The sequence below is a fragment of the Camelus ferus genome, chromosome 5, assembly GCF_009834535.1.
Source record: "Camelus ferus isolate YT-003-E chromosome 5, BCGSAC_Cfer_1.0, whole genome shotgun sequence".
NCBI classification, from domain to species: domain Eukaryota; kingdom Metazoa; phylum Chordata; class Mammalia; order Artiodactyla; family Camelidae; genus Camelus; species Camelus ferus.
The window spans coordinates 57,507,529-57,519,818 of NC_045700.1; the positions used below are offsets into that span (position 1 = coordinate 57,507,529).

Consider the following 12,290-nt stretch of genomic DNA (forward strand, 5'->3'; position numbering starts at 1 on the left):
GTAACCAGTTCTTCCAAATTAGGTATTTTTGTAGGGCTTTTACTGTTGTTATTTACTAAGAGGGGACATGTGTTCTAAGAAAATAATTCTCTACAACCTCTTCTGGGAAGAAAGTATCTTTTAAAGTTCACAATAAGAAGGAAAGACTCGGCATTCATTCAACCGTAATTGCAAATCATATGTTCCAAAGCAGAAAGTACTGCCCTGTATGTTAGTTCTTGTAACTTGAAATTGGAGGATAATTTTCATTCACTTACTTTCGTGGGCTAACTATGAAATTACTGAGAAATTTTATTTTAAGATTAGATTTTTCATAATTTTGCATAATCAAGTTTATTAAAACAAAATCCTAAGGGCCTGAAAGCTAAGTATATAACATTTGCCACAAGATTTTAGGAAAATGAGAAGTCAGGGCAGTGAGGAAATTCTGGGGTAAATCCCTTCTCTCAGGGCCCTCCTCACCTCCACCTCTGGAATTGTGCTCTGACTCAATCTCATAAATGCTATGGATATACTGGTTCTGTATCAAATCTCTGCTCAAATGGTGTCTTCTCAGAATCCTGTCTTGAACACCTCACACAAAATTGCTCCATGATTGTGTTCAATTTTGTCTCATTTTTTTTTTAAATCACTGCATCTATCCCTATGTAACACATTATATATTTATTTGCTTACTGTCTGTTTTGAAGCACTGAAGTATTTTGAAGTTTGAAGTATTTGTGAGATGTTCATTGGAGCTATGAAATAAGAGGCTTAATACGTAGATGTGGACCTCAGGGTAGACATCTCTGATAGAGACAGAAATGTGAGAATATATAAACGATAATTACTTCTGTGGAATGGAGGATGATTTGTGTAAAAGTACTTACTTAGCATTCGATATGAAGCAGGTAGTATTCTAAGTGCTTTTACAAATGTTAATTCATATAATCCTCATAGTGACTCTATGAGGTGAATGTGAAAACTGGAAAGGGACACCCTGGAAGTGAACTCTGGAGAACAAGAATAAGAGAAATAGGTCTAAGAAGATGAATAAGAAATAGCCAGGAAAGCAGAAGAAACCTGGGAGGCTGTAGTGACGCAGATGCTAAGGAAGTCAATCCTTCATAAAATTGTCACACGTTTACAATGTGTGTAGCGCACAGAGGGTTCAACTGAGGCAAGAGCCAAAAAAAAAAAAAAAAAAAAAAAACCAATGCATTGTGTTTAGTGACAATGGCATTGTTAATACCTTTGCAAAACTGCAAAAGAAAATTTGGTACAGTGTTGGGGGCAGCAGCTGGTGACCTGAGGAAGGAATTGGAACAAAGGCTGTGAAAACAGCAATTAAGGATACCGTTTCATAATCTAAGCTGAAAAGTGAGAGAGGGGAAACGTTTGGTTAAAACATAGTTTAATACGTTTCTGCCATTAGAGAGGAAGAGACAAAGCTAAAACAAAAATAAAATAAATAGAGGCTGAGTCCTAGACACAAGTGAAGAGGGTCTAACTCTGGCCTGGAAAAGAGTATCTTTCGTTACAATGGGAGTTCTCTGACGGTGGGGGAATAGGATACATTTTCAGGTGTGTGTGTGAGCATATATTTTGTGATGGAGTTGTTCAGGAGCAGAGAGAAAACTGAGATTTTCTTGTAATTCAATTTTCTAAGTGAAGAAACAGTTGAGATTTTCTGTTCAAAATGTCAAGAATTAGTGGACTTTTAGAAGGTTTTAAAAGGATTTGCCATTTTCTCTAGGTAAAATAAAATGGGGTATTAAAAATGTTAAAGGATTTCTGGGCTGCTGGAATCCTAAACTTTAAATACATAGTAGTTTAAGTCTTCAAAATTCAGTGCCCCATCCCTCCAGATTTAGAAATTAAACTTTTGAAGGATTCACAGTTGGATTTTATCAATTGGAGACAGATAAAGGACAAAAAAGGCAGGGCTTTGAAGAGTATTGGCAAGAGGAAGTATGTAAGTGGTTTATTATTTAATCATCAACTAATAATTTTTCCTAGATGCGTACATTCTTTGTTAAAAAATGTAAATGATACTTTAAGGCGGTTATTATCACACCTGGGAATTTAAAAATATGAAAGTGACTAAATGCACATTCATGTTCACTTTAGCATAGAAAATAACATAATATTTTTTAAACAATGTAGGCATGCAACTTAATGACAATTATTAGAATAGGCAGTACCTCCATCCATCAGATGTAATATTACACAAAGCTAAATTGGTAATGACAATGACTAGAAGATAAAGTGAGGATCAATCATGGTAATATGAATTTTAAAAGCTGTATGCAAAAATATATGTATACTTTAAGATGAACTAAGCAAAAATTGATGTTTATGCAGAAAATACGCTTTAATAAGGGAAAATACATCAGGTCAGTGAGATTATGGATGAAATTTTCTTTTTTTTCCAACTTTTTAAAATGTTGTTTCAGTCATGTAATTTGCTTATGCAACAACCATTCTCTGCCACACTTCGTTGAGAGCAGGTGAGCTAAACATGTTCATAAGTGCAGCTCTCAGGGAAGGACAGCCTACTGCCCACCTAAGGAATAAATTTATAAAAATAATCCCTTCATTAATCCACATTAATCATGATGATTCCATTTCCCTTACAGTAATTGATTTAGAAATTTCAATATGATTACTCTCTGACCAATTAGATGAGAGAGGAAGTATGCTATCTTCCAGGGGTGGGATGGGGTACTTTTGACAAAGATCCTTGTTCTAAATGAAGCTACATGGGAAGGGTCACGTGATGTTTCCTTCCACTTGTTTTGTCTGTATGTGATTCCTGTGACTGAAGCATCCATCCTGGGGAGAACTACCCCAAGATTAAGACAACCTGCTTTTAATAATAAAGTAAGACGATGGAAAGAACTTGGATCTGTGTTGAATTAACAAATCTTGAAACATCCTCTGTACTTTGTATAATGTGAGCTAGTAAATGGCCTCATTTTTAAGCTACATATGCATGGATTTTTCCTTCTAGCAACCAAATGTAACCTGACAGCAATTTTGCTTTTTTTGCTTTCACTAACTGACTATTAACCACTTTTTTGGCGCTTTTCATTGGAGGATGCTTGTAGGATGGGAAAATAATATCATCACTGTAAAGCTCAAGTCAGAATCCCCTTTTCTTATCATTAAAATTATTTTTCTATTAAAATAATGCCTGATATTCTGCTATGGAACAAATATTCAGATTCTATTTTAAAAATATAACCAGACTAATGCTAAAATGTGGGAAACAATGAAGCAAAACATTCTGAACCTAGTAAGTAAATTAATATGAGAAAAATAATAAAACTAAACCACAACAACAACAGAAAACAAGCCTCCCCAAATAGTTGCAGACTATTGACTCTAATCATGTTTACTAAAGGACTGACCAATCCTCTAGGAAAAGTCTGTTGGATTTGGCCCTTGTTACAGGAAGTCATATTTCTGGAGAATTGCTTAATGTGGAATTCTTTAATGTTAGCTAATAGGCCAAATCACAACATTTCTCTGTATTTTCTGCCTGGGAACAAGCATGGTGACAATTTCACAGATAAAAAAGTTTGTTACTCTACCTCTTTTAGATATAGAAGTAGTTGTTAGCTATGATTTTATAAAGTAGGAAAGTTTCCTCTAGGAATGATACATTAAAAGCTGTTCACTATGTAGGTTTGATCTCTTGTCATTCATAATATGAGAGATAAAACTTAAAAAAAATACCCTAGAAAAGAAATAGCAATGCCACAGGAAAAAAGTGAGTATCTTCAGTTACAATCAAGCATACAACATGTGTTAACTAACTTTATTTTAAAAATTAAAAAAACGGAAATGAAGGACAAGATCAAAGAATTATATACTGCTAGAGATAAAAGAAACTACAGGGATAAGTATCTGGAATATCCTGGGGTTTTTAATGAGTAAATTGAAGCCCAGAGCTAATTTTATCCCCCAAAGTCTTATATCTGCATAATGGCAGAGCTTCACCTCAAGCATAGAAATTGTGACCATCTCAAAAAAGGGCAACTGCAAGCCTAAGAAAGAACCAGTTATTCTTACAAAAATCTTCCTCTTTTTTTTTGGTAAAGTGAATTTCAGATTATTTACAATCTCTAGGAATTAGCAATTTCTCAATTCATAAGTAGGGGATTTTTATTCTCTGGTTTGGGCCAAACTTCTATAAGTAAAATAAGAGCGATAGAGTAAATAATTAGAAAGTTAAGAATATGTAAATACGTAAAAATATTACTGAAAATTAGTCAGTAAAATCTGAAAAGACTAATGTATATTTTTTACTAATAAAAATACAATGAACAAAGGAAAATAAAGTATAAATACATAATAAAGGAAATAATAACAAAGATTCTTCCTCCTTAGAGTTGCCCGTAACTACTAAAACTCTTAGAAAATAATATGTAGAAATATTTTGTCTAGATATTATAGTTAAATTCATAAGACATTTTGCCAAAAGAAGGTAGCATTCATTTCTTTGAATGAGTTCACCTTTCTTCATCACAGTGACTCTTATTTTTCATCTGATCCAGTTTGTTTAACAGCAAAGCTCTTCATAGTATGCTCTTTTCATTTCTTTCCTCTAAGTGGGAAAATAAATAACTAAATAACTAAGTAAAAAGTTGGTACTACATGTCTAAACCAAAATGGAGATTTCTGCTCAACTACTGAAGCCAGTAGCACCAAATGAAAGGAAATAAAAAATAATGCAAATAAGTAAATAAATACAATAAATAAATAATACAGTGAGTGGAAAAAGAAAAGGATTGACTATATTAACGTCTTTCTCTATCATCGTTACTGTCCATATTAAGAAATAAATGATATAGAAAGACCTACGGCTGATTCTGGTTTTTATGCTGTTTGTATCTGCTCTTCTAGGTACCCATTATTTAGTAAGATAAGAAAATGGTATTTCAGAACCATGGTTTCTCTAGTTATATGTCTATCAATCAATCTCTCTCTTTTGATTATACAATTGATTTATTAATTCTAATTAATCTATTAATTAATATTGAATGTGACGTCTTAGGCAGGAGGTATATGTATTTTTGGAAAGACAGAAAGATAGTTGAGACTCTCCTAACAGGGTTCTAATTAGAACCTTGATTCACAGCTTCTGTAGTTCAGGTTGATAACACCTTTTTTTTAAGGATCAATAGCTAAAGTAAGGTTTATTTCCTCATTTCCCCTCAAAGTCTGTTGCTATCTTAGATTTTGTCTCTGGTCAAACATATTGGAGAATTCTCAACTTTCTGCTTTTTATAGTTGTAGTATGAGAGAAGGAGAGCAAAATGTTAGCCCATGTACAGGACATTCTCACAAAATATTCCTATACTATCACTTCCTTGAGGGAAAGAGAAGCAAAATTTATACTCAGTATACCTGAGACTAGATATTTAGGACATACTTGGTTTCAGATAAATGATCAGGTAACTTTCTTTCTGACTTTAAAGGTGTTATGATTCCAAATATTAGCTAAAGTTTTTTTAACCTTTAAGTACAATAAACATAATGAACCCATAATAATCAATTTTCTCCCTTCTCAGTGAGAGTAATTCTGCAGATGAAATAAATCCTAATGTGAAAAATCCAGGAATTTCTGATTGTGCTCTAGTGAAAAGTAACTGAGCTTAGTTCAAGATTGGAACTGCAGCTGTTGGTGACTACATGCATGTATTTAAATGACAGTCTGAGTTCAACCTTCTGAATCATCTTTGCAAAGGAACAGGGGGCCTCAGGCAGCTGAGTCATGGTCTTCCAGGAACCATCAACTTGTTGATCTTCAGCCACTTCCATTCAGAATTTAAAATGTCAGACCCGTGAAAGAGTGAACTAAGGGCTCAGAGAATGACAGGAAATTGGTATCACTTACTTTTTTTACTCACAGCGTCCAATAAATAGTTCTGTTTTTCTCTTGGTTCCTCACATTGAATGCTCATTATTTTACATTTTTATAATAACTGGCTAGTTTCTCCAAATTGCCATTCCTTTTTCTCCTATCCAAATTCTACCTAACACATAATCATATAATCAGGAATTGGAGAGCATATTCTTATTAAATGCCCTACTTAATTCCCCTGAATGTAATTTTCTGAGAATGAAAACCAGAGTTTTGATCTTTTGCAGTTTATTTCAAATCCTAATAATTAGATTAATTTAGAAATGGTTAAAATGATCACACTGTATACTTTTTGTATCTTGCAAAAGATCTAATATATAAAAACATATAGTTAACGCTCAGCTTGCAGATATTAAAAATTGAATCTGCTAATTGAAGTGTAATGATAGAACTGAAGGTCTTAAATGATTTAATCTCTTTCTAGGCTTCTCAAAAAGATCTTTTCTCGAAGATTTCTTATCCATAGGATAACTTATTCATCCCTCCCCCACCCCTACCCCTCCTAAGTTAAGTTCTGCCTTTCAAATCTTTAGCGTGCTTTTTGAAGGATGTTACTTGATACTCTTTTTGATCTTGCTTTCCTTAGATATTTAATCATCTCTCAAATACATCTTTCATGGTGAAGTATAAGCTATAGATTATGAGATTCTCTCTACAGATTGTCTTCTAAAGTGCAGTACATGCATGCCCAGATACCTCTTCGCACACACTTTTGAGGAACATCCATGAATTCCCACTCACTCATGCCTTTTCACATGAGGCTTCCAGTACCTATTAGGAAGGACAGATGGTCTTTCTTTGATCTCCAAATAAGGAGATGATAATATAGAATGCAGGTAAGTGATGGTGGGGAGAGTAATGTTGACATAGTAGTGATAGGATAAACACTGGAGCCTTTTACTTTGCTAAGGGCTGTAGTTAATAAATGCAAGTTAAAATGGCTTTAAAGGAGTTTCATCCAGTGGTGACCAAAAAAAAACTCTTGCCGCGTGAATTGAACCTAATCTAAATTCTCCCTACTTAAACATTTTTCTTCCATTGGCACATTCTTCAACTATTTAGGAGAAAAACGTACAAAAAGATGTTAATCCTGGGAAGTCTGGAAGTTGAATAAAATGATTGGCATTGAAAGGAGGGCCTGAGTGTTTCTAAGAGAAATTGCTTATCTCATAATTTTCTGATAACTTGCATTAGTGCCAGGATGTGGATGTCATACCCATTTCCTTACTGTGTTACCTGCTTCCTTTCCTCATAGACTGAATACGTTAAAGGAGAGCAAAACCATAGAACTCAAATAAGATGCATAGAAACTTGAATAATTTACTTATTATTATACTTATGTACACTCTTACATAAGTATAAAAACAAATTCTAATGCTACATATACATTTTGTCTATAATGCTTGTCATTTGGGACTATCTATTTACCTCAACTGGTATATATAATTAAGCAGGAAACACCTGAAACTAAGCTTCCTTTCATAAAAAGAGAAAGTTTTAATTTGTGCTGTCAATGAACATTCTGAGCTGTCAACAGAAGTATCCAGGAAGCAGGGAAGGAAAGATAATTATGAGAAACTGTGATAAGAAATTATCAGGAAAGGCAATCTTTAATTCGTTGTAAAACTCTGGAGGCTTTAGGTAAACAACACTCAGCACTCAAGAGTTTTGGAAATGCCTGCTCAAGTGACAACTTGATTGGTTTTAACCTTGTAGAATTCATTTGTCATCTAAAATAAAAGAGAGTAAAATATTAGCTGCCCAACAGCTACTGTTATCAGAAAAACATAATGAATCAAGCTGCTTATCTGAGATGAAATAATTATTTTGCAGAAATAGTGAATTTAAGTTTTTCATTTATAAACATGTAAATGTATTTACTTATCTAGCATAACTGCTGAGATACAGCAGGCAAAAAATGTTTTATCTTATCCAGGACTATGAATGAATTACAGTGTATATGCCCTTAAAATTTTCCTTTCTACTTAAGTTTATTTTTATTTTTTAGGATATCATTAAAATATAATTTTAAAAAAATAGCTCTTCCACTTCCAGCCACAATAGATTAACATTGGATTTATCCTCCCACCTGAAACAGCTTAAAAAATAAAACAGTCAAAATATAGGAAATGATGGTTTTCAGCTAATTAAGTATTGGCCAGTGAAAAGCAGAGATCCCACAACTATGAGTAACATGATTCAGCCCTATATTCCGATTTGCTCCAGCACACTGACTAAAGGGAGTTTCCGCACTGAAATTCAGGAAGGGGGATTCTGGGATTGCCTGGTGATCTCCCTGAGTTTAGGAGACAAAGTACATTGTCTGGAGAGGCCAAGGCATCTGGAATATGCAGGGTAGAGAAACAGAGAGTAGAGAGCTATGCAGAAGTAGAGATCAGAAATCTTTGGATGATCCTCAACTCTTCAGCTTAATATTGATCAGTGCATGCATGAAGGAAAAATACTCAAGTTTGGGTAAAGAACCACCTCAAAGGACTAGAAGGGGTAACACTTACAACACATATAAAGCTGTGAATATTTCTTGTCCCAGTAGAGGCATCAGAATGTTTTCTCCTCAGTACTGGTGAAAAATTAACCATAGAATAAATATTTCTCTGATTTTGCCTAGCAAAGCTTGACAGTGAGATAACAAAATACTAAATTGCTTCCAAGTAATTAAACTACATTCTAGAATAGGGTTCAAGATTATTTATAGGAATGCATCCCAGAAGGAAAATTCATAATATCAGGCATTCAAATAAAAATTACAAGGTGTATAATTTTAACTGCATTCATATGTGCAAGAAGCTAGAGAAAGTATTGAGTGTATTAAACAGGGAAAGAAGATAGAGACTCAAATTGAATTTCTAGAGATGAAAACAACAATATTTGAGATTAAATATACACTAAATGGGATATAAACAGATTAGACATAGAAGAAAAGATAAGTAAAGACATGATGATAGAAATTATATAAACTGAAAACAGAAAAAACCCAAAATACTACTATTTTTCTTTTACTATTTTTGATTGTGGTAAAATAAATATATCATGAAATTTGCAATTTTAACCATTTTTAAGTGTACAACTCAGTGGCACTAATTACATTCACATTAGTGTGCAATCATCACTACTATCTATTTCCAGACTTTTTCATTACCTTGAACAGAAACTCTGTATCCATTAAGCAATAGCTCAACATTCATCCCTTCCTCCAGACTCTAGTAAACTGTATTCAACTTTCTTTCTTTATGAATCTGCCTATTCTAGATATTCCAGAAGAGTGAAATTATACACTATTTGTTCTTTTGTGCATGGCTTATTTCACTTGGCATGTTTTCAAATTTATTCATGTAGCTTGAATCAGAAATTCATTTTATAGTCATGTATATTTGAAATCAGTTGCACATAAAAGAGTAAGAGTAGGCATATGATATTTTGATATAATCCTTTTGATTCATTTTCTGGGATACTCTGAAGTTTCTTCATAGATGAACTTAAAAAAATGTTACCAAAATTTTGCAATAAACACTATTATTCTAGAGATTAACCCAATTTCTGAGATTTATTCCATTCCTAAAGCCTTGCAAAACGAAGAATGAGGTAATGCTAAGAGATGGATTATTGCAAGATTCAAGGATGGGGTAGATGTTGATAAGAATCATGACTAGAAGAGATAGAATGAGGTTGGCAGCAGGATGGTGGTGGCACTGAGGGTGTGGTACAGTCAAAGGCACACTATACTTGGTACAAAAACTTTTTATCAGGGCTATACTGATGATAACTTTCACATTCCTGATGTTGAAATAGCCTAATCAAAAACATGTAATATTTATTCAGTCTAGAAAGAATGCTACCATCACACTTCAGTTGGGGAATTCTTTACAGAAAGTCAGTGTCTCCCCAGGGACATGTACCAGATGGAACAACTGAGAGAGAAATATCGCAACACTGGGATTTCTACCATGAACCATGATGTCCTTTTACCCTTTTGTTTTTAAAATAATTTAAAAATGTGGTTGTTCCAACTAAGAAGGAATATAGAATTCCAAAGGAAGGCCTGAAGAGAGGTGAACATAGCAGATTTGATATGCACTCAGTGCTTTTTTGTTATTGGTTTTGGAAAGAAGAAAAGTGGAAATGACTAGATTGCCCTCATCCTATTGGTAGTTGCTGGTTCTACCTGCTACCTGGCACCTGCCACTTGGAGAAGTGAAGACAGGAAGAGAAGGGTAATGGGAAAACTGGGCTCCTGGAAATGATACCTCACACCAAGAAAGCAATTATTGAGGATCTCAGAGACCCAAGAGAGATGATCTAGCATTAGAATTTTAAAAAACAAAGACAAAAAACAAAACCCAAAAACTCTCTGGGGTAACTTGCACCCCTTCTTCACTTTGGTGAGACTTACTATCCAGAAACAAGGACTTCAAGAGTCACTCCATATCTTGAATTCAGATTTCTCCCAATGTACATTATAATAACCAGAAATAATTACAGTATTGGTAGATCTCTACCAAAACATATAATGCATTTAAAAATATTTTTAAAAAGACAATTCTGCAAATCAAATTCCCTGAGCTAAATGTTTTAGATGGTATACAAAAAAAGGTGGCTGGAGATAGCCTTTATTGAGAATTTTCATTTTTAAAGAGATTATTTACACTTTAAGGATTAGGTAAGACATAGATAATATAGCTTGAAATAATCATGCACTAGAATGATGAATATAAAACAATCCTAAAAGTGTTTTATGAAAGGATCTTACCAGGTTAAAAAACTTTGCAGTATCTCAAAATTGACAAAACTTCCTCTCTGACGTAAATATTATGCTTTTACACATAAAATATGACTTTCTGGGCTGTATGTTTCCTGCCTGGGTTCTGCCCTTTGTGTTTATGTTATCACAGTTATACAAAGTCATCTTGTGACTAATTTCCAGAGCACTGAGTCACAGTGTGGCTATTGCTTATCTTCTCTTTTTTTTCTGCACGACACTGCTCTTAGCTCTCATTTTTTTGTAATGCTCTTATTCCAATGAGCTCTTTCCAGAGTTATATAATTTTTTGTCTCATTATAGTTTTGTGGTTGTGTACTTGTATATTTTGTGGTTTCCTTTACTATCAGAAGTTAAATTTAATATTGTTTTATAAGCAACAAGAACATGACAGTACATCATATAGATATGTAATCTATTGCTTTAATTTATGTAATTGTACCACATATAATATAATCCTATCTATTCTTATTTAAGTTATCTCAAAATATGAACTTTTGTCTTTGTAGAATTGTAAAATATTTCCTTAGAGAAATTAGCTAATGCTGGCATGAAATATTTAATTTAGATGATAAGAATTCTCATGGTTATACCTCATTTTAAATATCACCAATTAATGACAATGAAAGATGTTTCTTTAAACAGAACTCTGCCAGATGGCCTCTTTATTTTATTTCTTTATATGTTACTAAATAATATTTAAACGTAAAAATATTCTTTAGAAAATTCCAATTAAAGACATAATTAGTAAAGAATTGCCGCAACAAGCATAAAATTATAAAGAAGGCTATATCTCACCAACTTAAAAAAGAAATGTTCATGATCTTAAAAGCATAAGCATATATTGCATATATATTTGCCTAAGAACCAAATGCAAAGTGCTGAGATCTAATTTTGCATTGCAATATGAGTTTGTTTACAGAGAAGGGTGGAATTTCATTGTAGGGTACAGACAATGGTTCTCTCCTGCAAGTCTTTGCCTCTCAGTACCCTGCTTTTCACCCAAGAAAAAGAAATAAAGGTTATTTCTCGTGGGCTAGAAAGTATATTGCCAAGTACTCACGAGTAAAATCTCTGAAGAAAGTTCTTGGAAAGATTTTTTTCAAAGCGGAGTTGAAGTCATTTTGTGTTCCCTTCCAGGCATTGAAGAGAGGATTTATCTTTTCTACTTCTTCTTTTAAACAGATCAAGAAACTGGAGAATGGAGAATAATGAAAGAAATGCAATCTGATCCTGCCAGCGGTGAAAGGGCGAGGTAAGAATTTGACGTTTATCCAGCCCAAAGTCGCTCTGTCTGTTGGAGCAAAGAGGAGCCTCAGAGCCGGTTTCAGAGATCACTGGCAGTTGGGAATAGCCAGGCTTCCTGTTTAGGTCACTCCAACTCTTTTTAGGCTAATTTTGCCAAACTCTTCAAAAGCCTTTTCTGTTATGGAGGAAACAGACAAAGGAATCAGCTTACACTAAGATTTCAAAATTACTATTCCTTTTTCTTTCCAGGATTCTTTTTGTAATCAGTTACAAAAAACACACTTTTTCCCCAGAGCTACATATTTTTTAAACATTATATTTTTGTCATTACATTGTTAGTTAATTAAATGACCC

At 33.5% G+C, this 12,290-nt stretch overlaps 1 protein-coding gene across 2 annotated transcripts in view; it reads right to left on the minus strand.

Moving 5' to 3' along the window:
• TFPI (tissue factor pathway inhibitor) overlaps positions 1–12,076 on the minus strand; it is a 53,041-nt gene extending 40,965 nt beyond the window's left edge. The window contains exon 1 of one of the 2 annotated variants that reach the window (XM_006189236.2): positions 11,752–12,070. The gene's annotated coding sequence lies outside the window, so the exon portion shown is untranslated. Of the gene's footprint in view, positions 1–11,751 lie in introns of both variants that reach the window. The other variant, XM_006189237.3, reaches the window with a different exon arrangement.
• Positions 12,077–12,290: the final 214 nt, after the last annotated feature.